Source organism: Castor canadensis, chromosome 4 (assembly GCF_047511655.1).
Source record: "Castor canadensis chromosome 4, mCasCan1.hap1v2, whole genome shotgun sequence".
Taxonomy (NCBI): domain Eukaryota; kingdom Metazoa; phylum Chordata; class Mammalia; order Rodentia; family Castoridae; genus Castor; species Castor canadensis.
The window spans coordinates 34,395,019-34,421,947 of NC_133389.1; positions in this window are offsets into that span (position 1 = coordinate 34,395,019).

Consider the following 26,929-nt stretch of genomic DNA (forward strand, 5'->3'; position numbering starts at 1 on the left):
ATAGGGAGAAAAATTAAAAAAAAGTGTTTGGAGACCGTTCTGAGAGTGGTATCTGCAACTGTGGCTTGCCTGCCTGCTGCTGGCAGCCTGCTGTAGCTGGCGGCATTATTTATGCAGATCTCTGGGGTGAACTTAGCACTCACCTGGTCCCACAGGCTTTGTTTGTTCAGAGTTCTCCTGTGCGGGAGCCTCTGCAACAAGCTTTTCCCTTTCCAAGCACTGGGAAAGGTGAAACTGCCCCCTGCCTTGTCAAGCCTGCGTGTTTATTTACAGTTCATGTAGGAGATGGGTCTTCCCCCCTCTCCTGTACAGTTTTCCTCCCACCGCCACTTTTAAAGGCTTTCCTGCTCCTGATTACTGGGTGGTGCTGCTGCTCCTGCCAGCCGCCATGTTTGTTTACAGCTCATGTGGGAAATGGGTCTTCCCTCCTCTCCTGTGGATTTTCCTCCCTCCACCACTCTCACAAGTTTCCCCGCTCCTGGTTGCTGGGCGCACACCCCGCTCCTGCCAGAGGCTCTCTGGCCTGCCTGGCTTGTTTATTTACAGTCCCGGGAAAGATTCCCTTCCCCCAATCTTCAGCGCTCCGGGTGCCCCACCCTCTTTCCAGTGTGTCTTAATTGTTCTTATTGCTTATTACTCAGTTTCTCTTTTTTCCCCGGGTGGAGGTCAGTCTGTCCAGGGGGCTATGCTGCTCTGGCACAGGCTTGTCTGTGGGAGAACCGCAGTACCACAAAGCTCACCTGGTCTGCATCTTCCCAGTGGGTGCCAGCCACTGGTGGCCTGGGGGCCCTCCTAGTTTCTCCGTTTAATGTGAAGTGGAGATTCTCTGCGCTGGCTGGAGGTGTGGAGGGGTCAAAGTTATGCCTCTTCTCAGTGATTATGCCTGCAAAGTGTGTCTCCAGCATCTCTCCAAGATTTCACTATAGGAGGCTCGCTTTCTGCTTCCTACCTCTAGCCGCCATCTTGGAATCCGAGGTGGAATCTTGATGTGGTTTTAATTTACATTTCCTTTATGGCCAGGGATGGTGAACATTTTTTCATGTGTTTTTTGGCCATTTGTATTTCTTCCTTAGAAAATATTCTGTTTAGTTCAGTTGCCCACTTCTTTATTGGTTCATTGATTTTTAGGGAGTTTAGTTTTTTGAGCTCCCTGTATATTCTGGCAATCAGTCCTTTGTCTGATGTAGAGCTAGCAAATATTTTCTCCTACTCTGTGGGTGGTCTCTTCAATTTAGAGACCATTTCTTTTGTTGTGCAGAAGTTTTTAATTTCATGTAGTCCCATTTGTACATCCTTTCTCTTAGTTGCTGGGCTGATGGAATTCTACTGAGAACGTCCTTGCCTATTCCTATAGTTTCCAGGATACTCCCTGCTCTTTCATGTACTAACTGCAAGTTTTCGGATCTGATAATAAGGTCTTTAATTCACTTTGAGTTGATAATAGTGTAGGGTGATAAGCACAGAGCTAGTTTCCATTTTCTGCAGGCAGATAGCCACTTTTCCCATCACCATTTGTTGAAGAGGCTGTCTTTTCTCCAGTGTATGTTTTTGTCACCATTGTCGAAAATAAGGTTGCATAGAAATGTGGCTTCATGTCTGAGTCCTCTATTCTGTTCCACTGGTCTTCATATCTGTTTTTGTGCCTGTACCATGCTGTTTTTATTGCTATGACTCTGTAATATAGATTGTAGTCAGGTATCGTGATACCTCCAGCATTGCTCTTTTTGCTCGGTATTGCCTTGGCTATTTGTGGTCTTTTGTGTTTCCAAATGAATTTTAGGGTAGATTTTTCAATCTCCATGATGAAATATCATTGGAATTTTAATGGGTATTGTGTTGAACAATTGCTTTTTGTAGTATAGTATTTTTACTATGTTCATTCTACCAATCCATGAGCATGGGAAATCTTCCATCTTCTGTAATCTTCCTCGTTGATCTCTTTCTTCAGTGGTTTGCAGTTCTCCTTGAAGAGGTCATTTATGTCCTTCATTAAGTTTGCTCCTAGGTATTTAAGTTTTTTGAGACTATTATAAATGGTTTGTTTTCCTGTATTCTTTCTCAATTTGTTCATTGTTGATGTATAGAAAGGCTACTGATTTTTGTAAGTTGATTTTGTATCCTGCTTCATTGGTGAAGCTGTTTATGGTATCTGGAAGTTTTTGGCTGGAGTTTTTTGGGTCTTTGAGGTATAGGATCATGTCACCTGTGCAGCAACTTTGGAAAACACTTTACATTTCTTCAAAACCTTGAAGTGGTGTTTTCCTATAATCCAGAAGTTCACATCTCAAAATATGTGGAGGATAATAAAAACCTATTTCCACACAATGAGTTGTACAAAAATTCTCAAAGCCATATCAGTAATAATAATAAAAAATAAAAACAACTCAAATGCACATTAACTGATACAAAATATAGAAAATTTATTACATTCATACAATAGAATATTTTTCAGCCTAAAAAGAATGAAGTGCTGATTCATTCTACAATATCAATAGATCTTAAAAACATTATTCTAATTAAAGAAGTCAGACATAAAAGACTACATATTATTTAATTGCATTTATGTAAAATGCCCTGAATAGCAAATCTAAAGAGACAAAAAGTAGATTAATGGATGCTAGAAGCTGGAGCAAATGTGAAAGGAATGACTGATAACATGCTCAGGTTTTCTTTTGGGGTAAAGTGAAATGAGTCTATGATTATGTAGTGGTCATGCTTATACAACTCTGTGAATGTATAGAAATCACTGAGTTAGGGTAAAAATAATGATTAGTGAAAAATATCTTAATTAAGCTATATCTAGCTATCTATCATCTATCAAGTGTTTACTGGCCACCCATTTGAGTTTACTGTTCTTGCTAAATCTCAATAAGTAAGAATTGAGTTTTATAAGAGATGTCTTTCATAATGTCCACACTCCTTGGGATTTTGTATCAGGAAGAGTGACACAAACATGCAGACAATCTTTCCCAGAGCTGGAAAGCCTCATTCAAGGTAAGCCCTGAATGTTTCTTTATTCATGTTTATCATTTCTATAAGCTGGAATTACCTGTCTTTTAAATCCTGTCCATAGAAACTTTACACTAATTCATGTTTGGGATTGATTTCACTCAGGAGGGACAGTGTTTGAAAGCAACAATATTCATTTGTCTCCAGGAATGAATTCCATCCTATTTTAGATGTGGTAGTCTTATCTGTTTAGTCAGTAACCTAGAAGTGGGAAGAGGTATCAAATTCAGTAATGAGTTTTTGGCTTTTCTGATTTTGACATTAGTATATTATAAACAAAATGACCAACAAATAAATGGTTCAGGAATATTAAGAATATGAACCCAAATTTCCTATGCAAGCTCTCAGATTTGATCTAAAATATCAAATAGGGTTATTTTGGATCACAGTGATTCATTGTCAGAATTATGACTTTAGAAGGAATAGGGGTCAGGTTATGTGGAACAGTAACAATAATAATCATCTCAACTGAGAGCAAAGGAGGAAAAAAGAATCCAACACTTTCTGAACACCAAATGAGAATTTAAACAAATAATTTATCTTGTAAGGATTCTATAGAGACTCAGTATTCTTGTCGTGTGTGATATTGTAATATGGATATTAAAATAAGTGTGTACCTTGTTTAGTCACCCAGAGAACAACCTTAAGATGGCATCCTCTGGGTACATAGAAGTGTCATAATGAATCTCTTCCTCCCCATTAATGTCTTTTACTAAATATACAAAACATTTTAGTTCTCATTAATGTCTTTCATTAAATAATAAAAATTTGAACGTGTATATTTTTTACTAAAACCAATGGGATCCTAAATTTACTGGGAAACATTTGACAAGTTACATGATGTACATTTTTTTATCAGTGTACTGTAATCATAGCAAGGTAGAAGTAGTTTCACTTCACAATAGAAAGATAAATTGAACAAAAGAAAGAATAAATGAACTGAGGAATGAACTCTCTGGGGCTCAAAATTCCTCCTGTAATTCTTCTCATAAGCAGGAGCCTGATTCAAAACATCACTCCTAGGGAAGTTTTTATCTTCCACTTTCCCTGAAGTACACCAAGCCACTTCATTCCACTTATTTCCACATAAATAGAATATTGTGGACCTATTCTTATATAAATTTATTTATTCTTATATAAATTTTATTTATTATATGAGTAACTATTCCCATTGTTCTCCATGGGTGCATGGACCCATCATTTTGTCAGAGTTTGCTCTGTACTTCTTACCTACTTTTGGCACATTTCACTTGGCATTCATCAATCACATTTTTAAGAAATAATAGTTCAAGATTTCTACTATCTCTAGATCTTGACAGCCTCTGTCTTTGTTAGATAAGAATTATTATTTAATAATTATATGTATAATACTTATATTTTCATCTGTGGGGTAAACTCCCAGAAGACAGGAACATGTCTGGTTTGCTCAGCATAACATCTGGCACACTGATATTCTCAATACATATCTGATGACTAACTGACATGGATTAGAAATACAACTGGGAAACTTGTCCATTTACACAATCTCCCCAAATATGTGACAGGTATGCACTGTTATCACTCCATTATGGCCTCATCCCATCTTAACAAGAAGTGGGGAATGTATTGGGTAATGAAATCAGACGTCCAAATCCTAAAGAAGAATGTACCAAATACCCCAAAGGGGAAAGCATCCTAACTTTAAAAATAGGTACCAAGGTGGGGGGATATTTTGGGGGGGGGGTGAATGGAGGAGATGAAGGTAAGAAAATTTGGTTGATGAGTTCCGTATACATATATGAAATAGAACTATGAAACCACTTACAACTGTTTTAAGGGGCTCATTGAGGAGGCAGATGGAGAGAATAGTCAGGTGATCTAACCAATGCCCAATGTACTATTCAGAATTGTCACAATGAATGACCTCTGTACATCGACTATATGTTAATAAAAGTGAAAAACAAAGAGATTTAAACTGTGTCATGCTATAGTTTCCTTTGAATTTTTGATGCTTGTTTTATGATTTTGTGTTTCAATTAATTCAGGATTGGTCTTAAATTCTTGCATGATTACAGATACCAACTAAGAAAGAGTTCATGAAGAGATAGCAAATACTTACTTAACAGCTGTAGTGTTACATGCATGCCTTATGAATATGACCATTACACAAGTCAAATAATTGATATTGATGCTACCTGGAAACTTCATTTTATTCATTAGTCTCCTATAGATAGGTCTCATCAACCTCAGCTTGAACTCTACCCAAAATAGGACAAAGGGAAAATGTTCTATCAATTTATTTTCTATGTTTAGTGAATTCTATGATGTAACCACATTACAAGTTCCAGAACAGTTCTCTTTCTCATTTAAAAAAAAATTATCTTTAGGATTGAAAATCCCGCTACATTTCAGACCTTCTCATGGCTGTATCGATTAGTCTTCTAGGAAGCACTGCTGTGGCAATAATCCTGTCTCTGCATCTTTGCAAGCAGGAGGGAAGGCAGGAGATAAGAGTTGCCACAGGGAGTCTATATTTAATCTACAACTGGCTTATCCAAGTGTCTTATTACTCCCTGAGGATCCCACCACATCCACAATTGTGAGAAAAAAATGATAGAGAAGGAAGGGAGAAAAGTTCACCCAAGATTGGTCTTTAACTAATTAATTCTTTTCAGAATTGGCACAGAAGTTTATGCTTTGCTAGTAATGCAGATTCAGAGGGAACTAGACTTTCTCTACATCGACACAGATTGCCTTTTTGGTTTTGTTCCATAACTACTTTGGGGGAATGGCTGTACTTTTTTCTTAGAAACAAAGATTAAGACCACTAGGAGGCAACTGTAAATGGTGGCTCTATTTGTTCCATCAAGAAAACCTCACTGTTCAACATAAAATATTTTTATGGGCATTCACACAGTGGAGTAATGTAGGTACTTGAGACATTCATAAAGTCTGTTATGAAATAAGTAACTGCATAAATAATTAAAATCATAAAGCAAAATAAACTTTCAGCTTTGAAGGAGAAATAGAGGAAAGTTACTATTCTTTAAACACTACTTATATTTTCATTCCATTGCTTATAAGACTATAATGATTAGATGCCTTATTTGACATCAAACCAAAAAGAGGCTTGACTTTGCAATTCCTCTGTCTTCTGATCCCATGCTACACCTTAAAGTAGTCTAAAATTAAACCTTAGTCAGATGATGCTTTCATGAAATCAAATCACATTTGAACCTACCTAAGAGCCTTTGGTAATTATCTTCTCTGAAAATGTTCTCTTACTATGTGCCTATTCTAAGTTATTAAGAATTAATTCAAATATATCTCTTCCCTTAAATTTATAGTGCTTTTTCCTTCCTTCTCTGAACCACTTTAGCATATGTTACTGTTATTATCACAGAACTAGAACTGAGTGAGTAAGAAGGTTGGGGACCAAGTACAAATAGACTAAAGTCAGTAAGGACTGTAAAATTAATCCATTCAGCTTATTCATCAGATGCTATCTGCTTTGCTTATAAAAAACAAAGGATTGAATGAGAAGTTCTCAACTCTTTTCTTTCTCAAATAGTTGCCAGCAATTCTGGTAAAACATATTCAGAATCATTGAATGATGCTTGTTACAGGAAATAAAATTTACCACCTCATTCCAACTCAGATGACAACTGAGGACACCAGAGACAATATAGCTCTAATTTGGAGTCTGTATAAGCTAAACAAAGTAAAATTTTGTTGAATTTCAGTTGACCACTGAAATTATAGAAGTCTCAAAACACAAGCAGAGACCATGATGATGTTGAGTCTTTTCACTGAAGTCATATGTACTTCTATACGATTATTTTGTAGATTGATGATAAATAACATAAAAGAGATGGATAGGTATACGGCATGAAGCAAGTCATAAAAGATTTCTATAAGAAAAGACTACTGGAAGAGCCAGGTGAGAGAGTGAAATACCTTCCCTCTTGGCAAAGTACCCAAGTTTGGGCCAGAACCACAACACACCTCTCACTTAGTCTAGCTTTAAAAAATTTTTAGAATTGTTCATGAACTGTTCATGAAAGTGAGTCAGGAAATCTCCAGGCAGATCATGTAATCACCACTCAGTCAAAAACAGTGAAGCTGAGAACCTGTTTTCTACCCTTTGCATATCAAAAAGAGTCTCTATTCTGGGTAAAGAAGAAGGTATTTCTAGCTCTCCCAAAACTAAGCTAAAAAGCAACAATATGTTGTTTGGCTAATACTGATTAAACAATGATTCTTTAAAAACCTCATGTGAAGCCTATACCTGAACAGTTTATCACCAAATTTGACATTAAGCAGGTTTGATAGTTTGTAGGAATAAGTTAACAGGCAGCATTTTTTCAAGTTTCCATTTTTCCCCAGTAATTGTTAGCTTAAATATTTGATTCCTGTCATCAAACTTGTTATAAATGAATAACTAAAAAATAAGTAAATGTTGAAAATAGTTTATCATAGTGGGGCTGATACAATTTAATGAGCAAATAAATTGCTATTTATGCATAAATGCAATATAATCATATAATCATACTCTGATAAATGGTTCATAAGATGGAATGGTATAACCAAAATGAGCTTCATGGACTTTCCCAGACAACCATATTAAAAAATTAATATTTAGGACTTTTATCAAATATATGTAATTTAGATGTTGCCACTAGCTATATGTTTTTTAGAAGCAGAGACTAAAATGGTGTCCATATTTATGTGTAGATAAATTCTGAACTACCATTCTCTTTTCCCTAGCCACTATCTCATCAAAAGTTCTCTAACTTTATAATCACAATTATGACAAAAACAAAGCTTTCTTTCACTACACATTGTGTTTGTCATATTAAAAAGCTAGTCATGCTCTAGGATTGATGTCTTCAGACTCCTAAATCATTTTGTTTTGTTATGACTCACTTGAATAATAATTCCTGGCTTCTGTGTGGTACCTCACCTATAAAAGATTACTTTATAATCATTAGCAGTATATGAAAATAAAAACATCTCTTCCAGTTTTCCTGAAAATCCTATATATTATAGTTAAAAACAACAAGAGGACACTTGCATATGTGGATGATGGTGTTGAGGGTTATAAGATCACTCTATATACAGTTGACTCATTCCTGACTAAAGTACAATTCCATTCATTTATCATGGGTTTATGCTATTTATTCACATACCTCTGTCTTTATTTATAAGTTTTTTTCTGCTCTTTTATTCTCTTCCAAAAAAATTGTGTATGAGGATCTTGCTTTTTTTCCCCTGAAGCCTTCTCCCCTTTTCATTTTACAGTCTTTTATATGGTCAAATGCATTTTCATAACTTATGTTACCATTTGCTACATGTTCATATATCTAGCCTCAGATCTTAAACCCAATTTTCTACTCAAATTTTAAACTTTTCTTCTCTCTTCAACTAACATCACTACTAAAATAAGTATTTTCTGACCATGGGGCTACATTAGGAGCTACCTGTTATTCACCCATAGATATTCTCTACATTTCCCTTGTAATAATCAACACATAATAGGTATTTAATTATTTTAAAGCTGAGTAAAATAATTAGCTAATGTTTGGTTGCTTACCACTTTTTTATGTTCTTTCACACACAAAAGTAAATTCCATTTTTGCTTGCTCATTAGTTTCTAACTTGTATTATGCTGATTGTAGAATTTAGTGAAGTAGAGGATTAGGGAAGTAGGTGAAGCAAGCTTGTTTTATATTGTAGAGGGAAAACTTACTCTTGGAAAAGGAAATTAAATTTATTGTCACTGAGAGTGAGGAGACATATTTCAAGACAGACTTTTCATTTAGGGATAGAGCTGAGAGGTCATTTGGAATAGAATGAAAGAGACTTTGAAGAGTCTTTCCTACATGGGAGCTACTAAGAATGGCACAAGATGAATCAGATTTCCTTAAATCCTAATTTACTTATTTCTTTCATGTCTTTCTTTTCTAGTCAAATATGAAGTTCCATGAATAGAGTCATAATGTTTATTGACCTCAATGGTATATTACTAGTGCCAAACAACATTCCTACTGTATCAAAGGTACTTAATTAAGGCTTCTTGATAAACAGTTAACAATCTGTATGCTTGTTTATAAGTGACTAATAAGCTCTAGCCATGAGAATCAGTGCACATGATAGGGAGACAGATGAATGAGGGGAAGAGTTTGAACTCCTCAGGGTGAGTTTATGTACATGCAATCTAACTAAGTTTCAAATAACACTTAGATTGAATTGTACTATTTTCTAAATGTTAAGAATTAACTGAATTTGTGCTTGGATAGACAAAGAAGGCTTCTCAGAAAGGATAAGAGATGAGACTAGAAGGACCACAAGAAGTATAATAGAAGAAAAATATCTTACCCAGTTGAATATGCAAAGGTCAGAGTTTAGGAGGGAGAGATGACTTTAATTTATGGGACAGAATACTTTAAATATGCAAGTTTTACAAAGAAAAACTTCAACAATATGAATAAGTTCTTTCTTCAGTTGTTGAATTAAACAAAATTTAAAAATTAATGAGATATGTAGGCTGAACATTTCAACATGTCATGGAGAGCTGGGAGATATTTGAATTTCCATTACTCAGTATGGAAATACCTCACTGAACAATAATGGCAAAAATTTCAGTAAAAGTCCTCCAGAAGCTTATATACCTTAATTTAGAATTAGAAAACATTCTACTTAGTATCATTTAAACAAATTTTAAAAACAAGCCTAAAGAAGAACACATTGATCCAGAAATAAGTTAACTGTCTTCCAAAACATATTTTGAAGGATTCTAAAACACACATTTCCAATGTAAATATCTAGTGAAAAACTACTGGATATTCAAAGAAGGACATAAAGTGACTCAGCCAGAAGAAAAATCAATCAATAGAAACTAACCCAAGATTATAGGAATGATAGAAAAAGCTATTATAAAAATATTGAAATAAATTTCAATGTTATAAAAATATTGAAAGTCTTGAAAAAAAAAGCTTGACCATAATGGAAAAAAGCATGAAAGACATAAAGTAAACCAAACATTACTCATTATGTGTAATATAACCAACCTTGAAATAATTGTTGACTTCTAACCAAAAGCTATGGAGATTCAAAGATAGTAAATGTCTTTCAAATGAATAGAAATGTAAACTATAAACAGTGAATTCTACATTCTGTAAAAATATCCCCCAACAAATGAGAAAGAAGAATGTTTAAGTAAAAGTAAGTGAAGGCAGGTGTTATACACATGTCCATAATTCCAGCACTTGGAGGGCTGAGACAGTAGAATCTCATGTTTGAGGCCAGTCTGAGCTACATTGTGGAACCATAACTCAAAATAAATAACTGAACAAATAAATAAATTGAAATAAATAAAAATGAAATGGAGCCAATTCTTTGCTAAGATAAAGGTAATACCATAAAGAAGTACAGATTCTCATGAAGAAAGAGCATTGAAAATGTAAAATCCTGAATAAAGATAAAAGGCTGATTTTTTGTTTTGGTTGGTTCTTTTAAAATATGATTTATTTTTTTTGGAGGTACCTGAGTTTGAACTCAGGGCTTCACACTTACAAAGCAGGAGCTCTACTGCTCTAGCCACATCTACACTCTCTTTTGCTTTGGTTATTTTGGAAATGGTGTCATGTAAACTCTGCATGGGCTGTCCTCAAATCACAATCCTCTGAATTTCAGTTTTTCAAGTAGCTAGGATTACAGGTATGAGCCACTGGTCCTCACTGGTTTTATTTATAGCAGAAAATAAATTTGTCTTGCAGTTTTAGAATATAAATAAATGAGATATACTAAAATGACTCATATAGCTATAATACTTCTATAGTTCATGTGATGCGACTCAATATTGAATTTAAAGTAGACTCGGAAAATATTAAATCATAATTTAATATGATAAATAAATTATACAGTAGAAAAGCAAATAGAGTAATTAAAATGCAATTCCAAATATATACAAATAATTCAAAGGAAGGTAGAAAGGAGAAGTAGAAGTAAACAATAATCCATAAAAGTTAAAAATAAGTGAATAATAAAGTGATAGGTGTTATCCTAATCATATCAATAATTTCATTGCATTTATTAAAGTACACACTTTACCTAAAATGCAGAAGTTTTCAGAATGATTTTAAAAAGCAATTCCCAATTATTTACTATCCTCAAGAGATGTACTTTGAATTTAAAGATTGGAATAGAAAAAGAGGAAAAGAGAGGTCAAAAGAAGCTTGATGATACTACATTAATATTAAACAAAATAGTCATCAAGATAAAAGTTCTTAGTGTATCAAAAATAAAGAAGAAATTTCATAAGAATCATTTCAATAGGATGACTTACAATCATAAATATAAAATTTCAACATAAATAAAACCAAATGGAGAGAATTTAAAAGAGAAATAAGTAAATCTTCAATCATCAGAAATTTAACAATTCTTAGTACTTCACAGAATAGGGGAAGAAATGAATCAATAAATAAATTATTTGCAGAACACCATTAAATAAAGTTAATTAAATGATAATTATTGAACAGTGTATCAAAAAATGCAGAATACATATTATTTTCAATGCTTAAAAATTTTTGATGAAATAGATCATGTACTGAATTCTCAGACCTACATTAACTCATGTTAGTTATATTAAAATAAATAAAATTATATAATGTAGGTTTCCAGACCAGTATAGAATTTAATTAAAATCATTAACAATTAGATGTAGGAAACTCCCAAATATTTAGAAGCTAACCAAAATTTCTAATTAATAAATGGGTTAAAAAAAATCACAAGGGAAATGTGAAGGTATTTAAATCCACTAATAGATTTGTAAGATGAACTCAGTCATGGAAAAGTAATATTTATGATTTTATAGCTTTCTATTGAAAAAGAAAGACAAATTTCAGGGAATAGGATCCAAGATGGAGACTAGAGGGAGAAGCAGACAGCATAAGCTCTGTAAATCAAGAATCTTGCTGAGATGCTGGAACCACACTTGGCAGAAAAAAGCCACCAAGAAGAAGCAAAATTCTGACACACAGAAACCCCAGCCCACACAAAGCTTCTCCATACCATGTTACACTGAGAAAATAGGAGGGCTCCTGGGCTGCCAGATGCCAGCTCCAAACCTGCTTGGGAGATACCAACCAACAGTTTTACTATTGTAAGTTAGCTAATACTAAATTACAAACAGACCAGTAACAGAAACAGCAACAAGTGGATTGATGGGAAGACAAAAAAGGGATGGAAACAATTCTCTCCCCCCCAAAAAAAATTAATACAGGATTAAGAGAGAAATGAAGAAAATGGATACCCAGTTCCAGACTCCCAACAAAACAAAGATAGACTATCCCAAGGAACCCAACGAAGCCCATAAGAACAACCTGAAAGAAGAAATCCTACAAGAAATCACTGAGAATTTCAAGGAGATGTTACCAGACAAGATCAACCAAAATGTACAGGAGGCACTCAAGAAATTCCAAGACAACAAAAATAAAGAATATGAGAAAACACAAAAACAAATAAATGAATTCATAGGAACCCTAAACAAATACCAAAGTGAAACAGAGAATACCATAAATAGAGAGATAAATGAATTAAGGATGAAAATAGAAAATATTAAAGAGGAAGTGACCATGATATGGCAAACCTCAGAAAAAAGAATGAAACAAATACAAAACACAATGGAAGGCAACTCCAGCAGACAAGAACACGCAGAAGGCAGAATCTCAGAACTTGAAGATGAAATGGAAGTTAAAGGAAAAACTGAAGAACTATTACTCAAACAACTCAAACCTGTGAAAGGAAAATGCAAGAACTTACCAACTCCATCAAAAGACCACACCTGAGAATCATGGGCATTGAGAAAGAGAAGAGGTGCAAGCAAAAGGAATTCATAATATAGTCAACAAAATAATAACAGAAAATTTCCCAAATCTAGAGAAAACTATGCCCATTCAAGTACAGAAAGCCTCCAGGACACCAAACAGACTTGACCAAAATAGAACTACCCCACGACACATTATCACTAAAACAACAAGCACAGAAAATAAAGAAAGAATATTGAAGGATGTAAGACAGAAAAAACAAATAACATACAAAGATAAACCCATCAAAATCATAGCAGATTTCTCAATGGATACCTTAAAAGCAAGAAGAGCATGGAGTGAGGTCTACCAGGTACTGAATGAAAAAACCTTCAACCCTAGGATACTCTACCCAGCAAAACTATCATTCAAAATAGATGGAGCAATAAAAGTCTTCCACAATAAGCAGAAATTAAAACAATATGTGACTACCAAGCCATCACTACAAAAGATTCTTCAAACAGAAAGTTAAAGCAAACAGAACCATGAAATAGCAGACAGTACCAAACCACAGGAGAAGAAAGTAGAGAGTAATATTGATTCAGCTACACACAATCAAATCCTTATACAAGGAAGACAATTAAGTGACATGAATTACCACATACCTATTAACACTAACACTGAATTTTAATAGATTTAATTCCCCCATCAAAAGCCACCATTTGGCAAACTGGATCAAAAAGGAAGATCCAACAATCTGCTGCCTACAGGAGACCCATCTCATCAACAGAAACACACACTGGCTGAAGGTGAAGGCTGAAAGAAGATTTACCAAGCAAATGGCCCCTGAAAAAGGCAGGGGTAGTAATACTTATCTCAGACAAAGTAGACTTCAAAGTTACATTGATCAAACCAGATAAAAAAGGACACTCCATACTAATAAAAGGGGAAATATACCAAAAGGAAATAACAATGATCAACCTATATGCATCAAACATCAATGCACCCAATTTCATCAAACATATTCTGAAGGACCTAAAAACATATATAGACTCAAACACAGTGGTAGTGGGAGACTTTAATACTCCCCTATCACCAATAGATAGGTCATCAAAACAAAAAATCAATAAAGAAATCCTAGATCTAAATCACACCATAGATCAAATGGACTTAGCTGATGGTTACAGAATATTTCATCCAACTTCTACACAATATATATTCTTCTCAGCAGCCCATGCAACTTTCTCCAAAACTGATCATATCTTAGGGTACAAAGAAAGCCTCAGCAAATATAAGAAAATAGAAATAATCCCATTCATTCTATCTGATCACAATGCATTAAAATTAGAACACAACAAAAACAACAGTAAAAAACATGCAAACAATGTGGAAACACATTGGAAACAATGTGAAAAACACATTGCTCAATGATCAGTGGGTCATTGACAAATAAAAGAGCAAATTAAAAGATTCCTGGAAATAATGAAAATGAAAATATGACCTACCAGAACCTATGGAACACAGCAAAGGGAGTCCTAAAAGGAAAGTTTATAGCCATGAGTGCATATATTAAAAGGACAGAAAGACCTCAAATCAATGACTTAATGCTTCATCTCAAACTCCTAGAAAAATAAGAGCAAGGAAATCACAAAACAAGTGGAAGTAGAGACATAATAAAAATAAGGGCTGAAATCAATGAAATAGTAACAAAAAATACAGAGAATCAATGATACAAAGAGTTGGGTCTTTGAAAAAATAAATAAGATTGACAGACCCCTGGCAAGCCTCACTAAAATGAGGAAAGAAGTAACCCAAATCAATAAAATCAGAAACGCAAAAGGGGAGATGAGAACAAACACCACAAAAATCCAGGAAATCATCAGAGACTACTTTGAGAACCTATATTCTAATAAATTTGAAAATCTTGAAGAAATGGACAGATTTCTAGATACTTGTGACCATCTAAAATTGAATCAAGAGGACATTAATCACCTGAATAGATCTATAACACAAAATGAAATTGAAATAGCGATAGAGTCTCCCAAAAAAGGATGGATTCTGTGTTGAATTCTATCAGACCTTTGAAGAAGAACTAATACTAACCCTCCTTAAAGTGTTCCACTAAATAGAAAGGGAAGGAACACTGCATAATTCATTTAATGAAGCCAATATTACTCTCATCCCAAAACCAGACAAAGACACCTCCAAAAAGAAGAACTATAGGCTAATTTCCTTAATAAACATTGATGCAAAAATCCTCAATAAAATAATGGCAAACTGAACCTAACAACACATCAAAAAGATCATTCACCACGACCAAGTAGGCTTCATCCCAGGGATGCAGAGGTGGTTCAACATATGCAAATCTATAAATGAATACAGCACAATAATAGAAGCAAAGACAAAAACCACTTGATCATCTCAATAAATGCAGAAAAAGCCTTCGATAAGATCCAACACCACTTCATGATAAAAGCTCTAAGAAAACTAGGAATAGAAGGAATGCACCTCAACATTGTTAAGGCTATATATGCAAACTTACAGCCAACATCATACTTAATGGTGAAAAACTGAAACCATTTCCCTTAAAATCACAAACAAGACAAGGTTTCCCACTATCCCCACTCCTATTTAACATAGTACTGGAATTCCTAGCCAGAGCTATTAGGCAAGAAGAAGGAATAAAAGGAATACAAATAGGTAAAGAAACTTTCAAAATATATCTACTTGCAGATGACATAATCCTATATCTTAAAGACCAAAAACTCTACCCCAAAACTCTAGACAACATAAATAGCTACAGCAATGTGGAAGGATACAAAATCAACTTACAGAAATCATTAGCTTTTCTATACACCAATAATGAACAAACTGAGAAAGAATATATGGAAACAATTCCATTCATGATAGCCTCAAAAAAAAAATCAAATACCTAGGAGTAAACTTAACAAAGTATCTGAATGACCTCTACAAGGAGAACTACAAACCCTGAAGAAAGAGCTCCAGGAAGACTACAGAAGGTGGAGAGATCTCCCATGTTCATGGATTGATAGAATCAACATAGTAAAAATGGTGATACTACCAAAGCAGTCTGCATGTTTAATGCAATTCCCATGAAAATCCTAATGACTTTCTTCACAGAGATTGAAAAATCTACCCTCACATTCATTTTGAAGCACAAGAGACTGCGAATAGCCAAGATAATACTCAGCAAAAAGAGCAATGCTGGAGGTGTCATAATACCCGACTTCAAACTGTATTACCAAGCAATGGCAATTAAAAATAGCATGGTACTGGCACAAAAACAGACATGAAGACCAGTGGAACAGAATAGAAGACCCAGATATTAATCCCCACAACTATGCCCATCTTATTTTCGACAAAGGGGCTAAAAATATATGATGGAGAAAAGACAGCCTCTTCAACAAATGCTCTTGGGAAAAGTGGTTATCCATCTGCAAAAAACTGAAACTAGATCCATGTTTATCACCCTGTACTAGTATCAACTCAAAATGGATCAAAGACCTGAATGTCAGACCCAAAACTCTGAAGTACAGGAAAGAGCAGGAAACACTCTGGGAGAAATAGGAATAGGCAAGTACGTCCTGAATAGAAGCCCAGCAGCTCAGCAACTAAGAGAAAGGATGGACAAATGGGACTTTATAAAACTAGAAAGCTTCTGCACAATGAAAGAAATGGTCTTTAAACTGAAGAGGCCATCCACAGAGTGGGAGAAAGTATTTGCCAACTATACATCAAAGGACCGATAACCAGAATATACAGGGAACTTAAAAAATTAAACTCTCCCAAAATCAATGAACCAATAAAGAAATGGGCAACTGAACTCAAAGTCAAATGGCCAAAAAACACAGGAAAAAATCCTAACCATCTCTAGCCTTAAAGGAAACGGCCAATCAAAACCACACTAAGATTCCACCTCACCCCTGTTAAAATAGCCATCATAAAAAACACCACTAATAACAGGTGTTGGCAAGAATGTGGGGAAAAAAGAAACCTTGTGTACTGCTGGTGGGAATGCAAGCTAGTTCAACCATTTTGGAAAAAAATTTGGAGGGTTCTTAAAAATTCTAACCATAGATTTGCCATATGATCCAGCAATCCCCCACCTGGGGATATACCCAGAAGGATGCAACACAGGTTACTCCAGAGGCACCTGCACACCCATGTTTATTGTAGTGCTACTTATAATAGCTAAGTTATGGAAACAGCCAAGATGCCCCACTACTGATGAATGGATTAAGTAAACGTGTTATTTATGCACAATCGAATTCTACTCAGCCATGAAGAAGAATGAAATCTTATCATTCTCAAGTAAATGGATGGAACTGGAGAACATCATTCTGAGCGAGGTTATCCAGGCTCAGAAGACTAAAAAAAAAATTGTATGTTCTCCTTTATACGCGGACTTTAGATCTAGAGCAAGTGCAGCAATGTAGTTGGACTTGGGTCACATGATAAGGGGAGAGCACATATGGGAGGTATGGGGATAGGTAAGAAACCCAAAACATGAAAGTGTTTGATGTCCCCATTACAGAGGAACTTATACAGAAACCTTAAAGTGAGAGAGGTCAATATGAGAAGGTGACCTTGAAGTAGTGAAAAGGTCAGTTTGAGATGAATAAACTTGGTTTGTAACACACTCGTACATGAAAGCAATGTTAGAAATCTCTCTGTATAGCTATCCTTATCTCACTAGCAAAAACACTTTGTCTTATTATTGCTTATGTTTTCTCAACTAAATTAGAGATAAGGGAAGAACAGGTTGTCTGGAAGCAAGGGGGATTAGGGAGAAGAAATGACCCAATCATTGTATGCACATGTGAATAAATGAATATAAAAAAAATAAGAAAAAGAAAAGGAAGACAAATCTAGAAAGAGTGATTTTAGCTTCTACTTTAAGTTGTTAGGAAGAATAAAATCCATCCCAGGTCAAAAACAAACAAAAGAAATGCATAAGATGAATCATCACAACAGGAAAATGACAACCTAGAGAGAAAGTAATGCCAAAAGTCAGTTCTGAAAGAAAAAAAATGAAGGAGATGAACCAATTTGGGTTATGACACACATGTACAAGGAAATGTCACAATAAAACCCCCTGTGTAGTTATCTTAAACAAATACAAATGTCTTTTTTTTTTCTTTTACGAAATCGGAGAATAGGAGGGAAGACCAGGTCCTGCCTGGAAGGGCTGGTACCAGTGGGAGGGGGGAGGATATGGGAAAAGGATGTAGGAGGTTGAATATAGTACAATTACTGTGTAGACATGTATGCAAATGGAAAAACAATACCTGTTGAAACTATTCCAGGAATGGGGGAATGATTGAGGGGGTGAAATCAAGCATGATATACTTCATATATTCTAAGACCTTTTGTGGATGCCACCATTCCCCTAGCAAAACAATATAAAAAAATCTGCAAAATTGTGAAACTCTAACTAAACTGGTTAAAAGAGAATGCACAAATTAAAAAATATAAATAATAAAAGAAAGGTTATTACAAGATATATTAAAAATAAAAAAGAGTAATAAGTGCATATTATGAACAAACTTAACATCAACAAACTGACAAAAATTAAATGGTCAAATTCCTTGATAACTAACTACCAATTGACAAAACTGGTACAAAATAAAATAAAAAATAGAATAGCCTTGGATTTCTTCAAAAAGAAGGAGGCTTATATATCAAAGAGGAACTCACAAGGGAAATTAGAAAATATTCAGCAGTGTATACATATGAAAACACAGCATGTCAAAACTTACAACATGAAATTAAAGCAGTATGATGGGAGAATTTCATAGTTGTTTATAATTGTATACACTGACAACAAGAAAGATCTTAGATGAATAATCTTACTTTACAACTTTTGAAATTAGAAAAAATGTACACAAAACTGCCAAAAAGAAGTAAATAATAAAGCTAAGAGCAGGTAAATTAAATAAAGAATAGAAAAAAATGGAGAAAAATCAATGGAGTAAACCTTGTTAGTTTAAAAAGATCAACAAAATTAATGAATTTTTAGCTATATGGACAAGAAAAAAAGATTTAAGTTAATAAAATCAGAAACAAAAGTAAGAACATGATTCTACAGAAAAAAAAATTATAAGACAGTACTATGCACAATTTCAGTCCAATAAATTGATAAATTCCTAGAAACATGAAGCATAGCAAGAATTAACAATGAGGAAATAGAAAAATCTGAATAAATCTGTAACTTGTAAGGAGATTGAAACCACAGTCAAAAATCTCCTGATGAGAAAAGAAAGGCCCAGACTTCATGGGTGAATTCTGTCAAACATTTGACATGAATTAACATCAGTCCTCAAACTTCCAAAAAAATATGTGGCCAACATTACACTGATTTAATATCAATCTAGTAATATTACACCAGCATAACAGTTCTTTAAAAAGTTAAAAATACATTTATTATATGATCCAACAATTCTCTAGGTATATACCTAAAAGAATTGAATTGAAATCAATGTCTTGGAGAGATATTTGTGCATTTATGTTTTTAGCAGCATCATTTACAATATTTAAAACATGAAAGTAACACAAATATCCAGTGACTGATGTAGAGTTAAACAAAATGTGCTATGTATATAAAGTGGAATATTATTTATTATTTAAAGAAGGAAGAAAGTCAGATGCATACTACAACATGGATAATCCTTAAATACATGATGCTAACTGAAACAGGTAGCCACAAAAAGATAATAAATGCTATATAATTCTACTCAGAGTATGTGTGAGTTACTCTGTGAGGTACTTCAGCTCAATAAAAATCAGAGACACAAAGTAATATGGTTGTTGGTAGGGGATAAGATAAGGAGAGAATGGGGATAATTCTTTAATGATACATATTTTTACAAGATTAAACAAGTAAGGATATGAATGGGGTGATGGTTGTACATTTTATGAATATATTTAACATTATCTATCTGTATACTTAAAAATGGTCACAATGGTAAATTTTGTTGTATGTTTTCATCACATTAAAAATGGAACCAGATATTTTTATTAGTAAATTAGCAAACTTGTTAAGCTTTTAATAAGGAAATAAAAGCATTATATTACAAACTTTTTTTTCAATAAGAAGAGGAAGAAGAAATACTTCTCAGTTTATTTCATGAGATTACCATAATTCTATGCCAAATACCTTGTACCATAACAGCCTCATTTTTCCTCTTTTTCTTTTAATGTTTAAATCTAGAATACAAAATTTCTATATGCTGTCTTAGATACCAACTATTATGGAGCCAGCAATGCTGGTGTTTGCTGATGCAGAGGGAATGTGCCTCTGACTCTCACAGGAGCTCACAGAACATCAGGAAACAGCTGAGGGATTTTACTGAGTCCATTGGTCATGAGGAAGGATGGCTAACTTGACCATTGCTAGAGTTATTAGATTAGCAATAACAAGGGAACGTAAATGTAGATGCTACGTTTTAATGTCTGTAATTGTGATTAGTTTAATTAATCCCCACAGACATAATAGTGTCCAAAATAATGAATTTGGTTTTCTGACTCCTTCTTGTCCATTATACTGTGTTGCCCTAAAATTATACTTAAATTAATACTTGTCTGATCTGAAGATTTTATTGTTTTACTATGATGTGTATGGATGTAACTTTCTTTTTATTTATCATATTTGAAATTTAAGGATGTCTCAAAAGTTTTGGTTTTGTCTTTGACCTGTTCTGGAAAACTCTTAGTCACTCTGTCTTCAAATATTTTGTTTCATTATCTTTTTCTTTTTCAAAAAATTAAATAAATGTTAGAATTTCTCCTCCTATTCTCCATGCTTATTAAACTTCATTTCATATTTTATGTCCTAGGTTCTGTAAGTTGCATTCTGGACATTTTTCTTTCAAATTAATTATTATTTAGGTAATTTTGCTTTAATTCATTTAATCATCAGTTAAATTTGTCATGGAGATTTTTATTGTACTTACATTTTTTATTTCCTGTGTTCTATTTTTCTTCTAACTGTGGGTAATTTTGATTAGGTTTCGGTTATCTGTATTTTCCATCTCATACTTTAAAAAATATTATAAATATAGTAATTAGCTGCTTACAATTTCTGATAATTGTAATCCAAGCTTTTCTCTGGCTCTTGTTTCTCCTGAAGAGTGATAAACCCATATGCCTTGGATAATTACTCAATGATTTAAATTTTAAGATGAAATTGTGTCCCTCACAAAACACTTTCATCTATGTTAGGCGGGCATATGTTGTCATCATTGCCCTGGAATCACTTCAACTAAATTCATTGCTTGAATTTATTAGGGAGATAGGAATCTGTGCTTCAATATCAGGACTGCACCTGTTGGTATGAACTCTTAGAGGTCTAATTTGTCCTTTGATCTCCTCAGATGCAAGGCACATTCTTTTATAGATTCCTGTGTATATATGCTGAGTGAGGAGTGAGAAACATGCATTTCTGGTGCATCCTTATATTAAGGGTAAAGCCCTTTGGGATGAATGACTTTTTGAGGAAGTAGGGTATAATTAGACTCCCCATTTTGGGTAGGCCTTAAACTTTAAGAATGTAAGGACTGTGAGGTCAGATTTATTAACTTAAGATCTCAGCTCCACTAATTATTAATCATGAGTCTTTGAGCAAGTTACTTTATTGTTCTGTGTTTCAGTTGCTTCAATTATAAGATTAAGGATATAGTACATCTTCCACAGTTATAGTAAGTGGGTAACACATGTAAAGGTTATAGAAAATTCTAGACATATAAGTATTCCATTAATGTTAGAAGAATTTAGGCTTTCACTTAAAGTGATTTATGGTCTGAGATATATTTTAAGCACTTTTGTAAATGTCACGATGTACCCCAGTGTGATAATATGATAACAACAAGAAAAGAATTGTAATAATTGTAATGTAATATTTTCATAAGTGCTACAACAAAGCTGTAATAAGAAGTTAAAAGAAGGGAAAAAGTACTTCACCAAAAAGTACCATAAGCACTGATTGAAAAAATCAATAAAAAAATAATATGTCTGTGGATTATAGTATTATAAGGACAAAGACTGAGGACAGGCTAATCACCTGTCATTTTCCCAACCCATTCTAACAAACCAAAGAGACAAACAGGCACAGCACACATTCACAGGCAAACTAATCCTCCCACATATGTGCTCTAACTGGTTTCTGTGAATGTTTTTTTGTTGCAGCATGGAATTTATTTTGTGCTGTTCATATCTGTGAAAGAAAAAAATATGAAGAAAGGAGAGTTTGGCTGTCTTTCTCTAAATATGAAAAAAAATGGAACTTAAGCCTTTAGAAGTCATAAACAAATACCCTTCAATATGGGGATAAAGGCAAATTTATTTTATTTTATTATGATTATTATCATTACTTTTGGTCACAGTCTTGAAATTGTCAAGGGATAGTCCTAACACATCTCTGGCCACAATGCCCTGGATGCCTTCCTCCAGCATCTGCCTTTAATCACAGACAATATGGTTTGTGTTTAGAATCGAATGACTGTCATCATCTAGCACTAATGTTCTCTGTCACAGGGACTTAACAACCCATTTGGGGAACACTCTCAGAGACTTTCAAATTCAATATTCTCTCCAAACTCCTGGCTTTTCATTAACCGTGCCATGTGGGTTTCCAAGGCGTGATGCCCAGTGGTATTATTTTTCCAAAGAGGTCATGGGAGAGAAATTTTTCTTTTTTTTTCAAGTGCACATTTTAGCACATCTAAACATGCAAACGCACTATAGTTCCTACATGGAAGTCTGCATTCACAGATAGACAGCATTCAGAACTCGGCCTAATTTTACAATAGAAAGTGTACTTGCTTTTGGATTGTATAATATGCAATTATCCAGCATGTGATTGAACTGAATTGCAAACTGTTGTTGATTTTCTGCATGGCGCTCAGTTGGCTCTTTGATATATATTTTCTCATTAGTTTTCCCCTGATTTATTTATGATATTGTTATGCATATAAAGAGCAGATTGCTGAAGTTCACATTGCAATGACCGAATTAGCAATTGAAAAATTCATGGTTATGATGTGCAAGTGATTCCCTAAGTGTTCTGAAGGTATGCTCTGCCCCTCCCTACCATAACTGTGAAACTGTCAATTCTGTCTTTACAACCCTTCTCACATCTATCCTTTCTTTACCTTTCCCATAACCATAATTTCTGAACCTCATCATACCTTGCCTTGAAAAATCATAATATTTTTCTAATCATTTTCCACACATACAGGCAAATCCTCTTGAAGTTCATGTTTCTTAGTGCTGCAAGATTGTTTTTTCTCAAATCATTATCCTGTTTATGTCACTCTCAAGCCCAAGAGGAAAAATGGAAAGAAAAAGCAGTAAGGTGAAAAGAAGGTATAAAGAGAAGGGAAGAAAAAGAAAGATGAGAGCAGAGTAAGTTTCTGCAGGAAGAAAATAGGAAAGGTAGCAGGGTATGGAAAAATGAAGGTTGAGACGAAAATTACTATATGTGACAGTAGAAATGTGGCAAGGTTCTGTTCTGTTAGTTTCATTCTGATAGTCCCCTTCTTCAATAGGACTCATTTTTATGCAATTGGAATATAGGCAGATGATGGCTTCTGCAGTTACACACTTCAGTGGAACATTTCTATTTAATCTGCCTAACTAGGTACTTCTCCACCTGTGTATCTCTCTGCTCATCTAAATGGAAGGTTATTGTCACTGCATCCAAGCCCAGGATGATATAATTAGGCCATTTTCAACTATTTATGGGAAAAATCATCTTTCTCTTGTCCATTCTCAGCAGAGGCCATTATTGATTGGATGGTGATGAATTAGTGAGATATTTTGTGAGTGTGGGTAGGGGGTGTGGAGGACATATGTCGGTAGTGCTGATTATGCCACATGCATTTAAAATCTAAGGCATACTATGAGAGAAGAAGGTTATTAGCAAGCTTAACTTTTCACATTGTAAGAAATCATATGAGTTATATATGTTAACAAATAAAGGGGTCACCACACATTGGGAATGGAAGTGATGCTTCTTTATTTCTTTTTTATGATTACAAACACCAACTTACAAAGAAGAGCCATATATGCAGCTTTAGAATTCTGAATAGTATGATAAAGATTTAATGTCACACAAAATCAAATTAGAAAAGTAGAAATCTTACTTATTACTTTTAAAAAATGAAGGTTAGCTGGAACTGAAAATGTTATAAGAATTCAGTAATAATCATAGGTATGAAATACCCAAAACACTGAAATAGTTTACTTTTCAAGAAAAACAATGAATGGATAAGTTTAATTATATGGCTTTACAAATAATCCCATCAGATCATATTTTAAGCAGCATAAAATCAAACCAAGGATAAGAATTTAGGAGGGAAAGTAACATGCTTCTTTCATTAAACTGAGTATTGCTGTCTTTATCATTTCCACTCTGTTGATACCAACTCCTAAATATAAAGATCAAAAATTTCTTTACTTTTTCATCAATATATCTAAATCCTTAGTTCAAAGAGAAGGTTATAATTATTTAACTATAATTGTTTGCATGAATAAATGGTTTAATTATATTTGTGAGATTTTTTTGTGTCCTCACTATTTTTAAGGGCAGATGAACATGAGATCAAACATTTCTGCTATCTTGATTAATTATTAGTTTAAACATTTTGTTGAAATAGGTCTTCTATCCAAAATAAATGAGAAAAAAACTAAAGGTATATGCATGATTCTTAGAAGGATTTGTTAAAACACAAAATATTTCAGTGTTAATGGTGGAGAGCAAATAGTTTTAAAATATTAATCTGTTCATTGTAAATTAAGATTAAAAGTGAAGTTACAGCAACCTGTAAATTAATAACCACCCATGGTACATTCACACAAGGTAATGACAGAAAATGAGCTATAAAGTCATGCAACTACCTGGAGGAAACTTGTATGTTACTAAGTGAACCAAACTAGTGTGAAAAGGCTATGTACTGATGATTCCAACTACATGAAATTTTGAAAAAAGGCAAGACTGAAAAGACAATTTAAAAGTCAGTAGTTGTTTGACATTTGGGAGAATGGATAGGTGGAATGTAGAGCTTTGTGTTATTCCTAATCATACCATTTATACTCAATAACTAAGAATTTGAAAAAGTGCTGGCCAACTAATTACAGAAAAAATGATCAAATGATAGTGTGAAAGACTCTAGTAACCTTATACTGAAAAACTAGCAGATGAATTCAAATTTATGTACTTAAATTTAAAAGGTACAAAGAACACAAGTACCCTTTCAATGATTCCTACATTATCTAAATATTTTCTGTTATTTGACTAAGTATGGGTTGCAAATACATTGAATAGGAAATTGTCTACTATTCATCAATATCTTAATTTTTATTTTATAGAAGTCAGACAACATTCTACAATATGCCTGTGTATGTGGGAGGGAGTATGTTTCTCAATCTTTTGTGTTTTGTTTATGGGGAAAATGAACACATGTACCGTAGTTCTATAACCAAAGATGTCACTACTTACTCAGTAATAGACATTAAAACTGGAGGCAAGCAACTAATGGAAACTGGCATTCTGAATAGCTGGTTTCAAGCTGTATTCAACAAAAGTCTAGGAACTCTTTGCAGATTTCTTGGGAGCAGCTATGGGAGGCAAAAAGAGCTGAGAGCACACATAGAATGTTGAACATCTGAAACCCACTCTAACAAAAATGCTCCATTTTACTTCTTTTATATTTTAGATTTAAGTATACAATTTTCTTTAAATAAGTGCTTTCTTGCCAAGAAAAATAATTTGAAAACTGTTGGTCTAGACATTATGCTTTGAAAATTTAACCAAATATAATAATGGCATATGTCACAAAATCAAATCTAAGAAAGACTATGTAGACAAATGAACAGTGTGAGATAATTTAAATAAAAGGAGTATAAGGGTGAAAAATGGTAGATAGATTTTACAAATGTATACTAAAGAAAACATATGGCAGAAAAATAGGTCTTCCAATAAATGAGAAAAGTCACTGAAAAGCAATAATTTAAAAATTTTGAAATATTATGCTCACTTAAATCAATTTAATAATACCATAAGAGAAAGTTAAATTTGGCTCAAGAAATGCAAAACATCTTTTAAATTTGACTATATATATGTAGGGAAATTTATACCTGCATCACTGCCTATGACATTATTTTTAATTAAATAGTGAAATTGATTGCACTTTCAGTAAGTCATTTAATTTTAATTCACAGATATTTGGAAAAACAAACAATGCACCCTGTAAAATAGGAAAAAAATCACTTTTAAATGTGTTGAAAGGTTCATTATTGTAGTAGGAAATTATTTTAATAGGCAAGTATTAGAAGATGTTTCTTAAAACTTTTAGTTTCGAGCATATTCCAGGTTAGAGTGAAACAATCATCACTATTGTGATTTGGGACAAGATAAAGCTTTTTAGCATAACATTTGGTGCTTTTCATTAACTGATCCAAAATTCATTCCTTTTTTCTTATTGGGAAATAGTTATTACTTCCTCACTATGTACATTTCATTGCACAGGGCAGTAGAATGATGTACATGTTGTATTTAAGAATTTATTTATATTATTTAGAAGGGTATCACTTTTTCTTTTTTAATTCAAATTATATTAATTCTCTAAAATGTATCCCAGGTTTTGTTCCATGGAACTTTCTTGGAAAACTCAGACCTAAAGAGGGTCCCTCTTCTAAATTTCTAAAGCAATTAAAGTATGAATCATAAAATATACATTTAATTATGTTTTTTCATGTTATCTGGAATTTCCATTTATTGTCTTATAGTCAACTGAGTTTTAAGTATTTGGTGACTGTTTAATGAATAAATATTTGTTGAGTGCTAAATAAATTAAAATTTCTTGAAATTAAGGCCTTTGTCTTTTTCCTAGCTCTTTCTTTCCAAAACTAACATATAACTTGGAGGTCACATAATGAAAAATAAATGTGCAGATATTCAATTTAATAATTAGTATAGTGAAATGGCTTTTTCAGGTTAAAAAAACTCTTTATATTTTTTCCAGATGCAGTTCCATGTTTAAGCTCTAATGATTTAAACTCTTATCAAAGATGTTTGCTTCAGTAAAAAGAAATTTGGTTTTCTTGGTTTTATAGCA